Source organism: Gavialis gangeticus, unplaced genomic scaffold (genome assembly GCF_001723915.1).
Source record: "Gavialis gangeticus isolate Ggan-Ray unplaced genomic scaffold, GavGan_comp1, whole genome shotgun sequence".
In the NCBI taxonomy this organism is placed as follows: domain Eukaryota; kingdom Metazoa; phylum Chordata; order Crocodylia; family Gavialidae; genus Gavialis; species Gavialis gangeticus.
In genome coordinates this window covers 18,330,714-18,331,580 of record NW_017729025.1, presented here as the reverse complement: position 1 = coordinate 18,331,580, position 867 = coordinate 18,330,714, and the positions used below count along the sequence as shown (strand labels likewise).

The 867-nt window shown below is 43.5% G+C and overlaps 1 long non-coding RNA gene across 1 annotated transcript in view; it reads right to left on the bottom strand.

Annotated features, from left to right (window-relative positions):
• Nucleotides 1-342, bottom strand: part of LOC109299433 — an 11,921-nt gene extending 11,579 nt beyond the window's left edge. The window contains exon 1 of the long non-coding RNA XR_002097840.1: nt 276-342. This is a non-coding gene — a long non-coding RNA (uncharacterized LOC109299433). The remainder of the gene's footprint in view (nt 1-275) is intronic.
• Between the last annotated feature and the right edge of the window lie 525 nt (nt 343-867).

Sequence of the window (867 nt, the reverse complement as noted above, 5' to 3'; positions counted from 1 at the left end):
TCCAAAGGTTGAAATCTGGTGCAGTGAGGTGGTGCAGTTGGTATCTATGGAGACGGTCATGTTCAGCTGGCTCACTGCTTCAAAAAGTTTGGTGCAATTTGGAAAGAGTTCTTAAAATATTTTGGTAACTAAATTATTATTCCTTGCACACTTCTCTCTATTTTTTTGGTTTACACTTGTAGAAGTTACCTTTGAAAGAAGCAGGAGGAATAAAATGAGGACAGGAAAAGAACCTAAGAAGGAACTTCCAGCTAAAGTACGTGGTTGTTTCTTACCTGGGGGCACAGGGAGGGATGTCGTAGTCAAGTGGGCTGTTTGTGAAGCTGTTACTTCAACCTACCGCGTCATTAGCTTGGACCCTGGCTCCTCATGCTTGCCATAGTGCCCTCTTTATCTCCATAGAGACAATTCACATGGCAGAGCATTTGTGGAACCTGGGCTTGCATGAATTTTTAATGGCATTAATAATCACTGTTTGCACTGCTGCAGTGCAGTATTAGCACAGGTTTTAACTGGGTCATCAGGAACTTAATTCATCATAATATACGCTGTGTTATTTTTTTGCCTTTTTTAACCACTGACATAGTCACACTGTGTCAACCACACCCCCACACACTCACTTAATTACACCTATCACATCTGCTTCCAGCAACTCTCCTTTATTCACAGCATGTTCCATTGATATGCAGGGATGTGCACCTACGAGACACAGGTGAAAGGAGTACAAGCAAAACCAGGGAGTCCATGCAGAAAAGGGCAGGACCTAGAAGGCAGTGACTGTGTCCAGCGCTTTACACAGCTGATTGCATTGTAGCTATCTGCCCTTTGCTGGAGGGAGAGACAAAATTTGTCTCTCTCCCTCTTTTC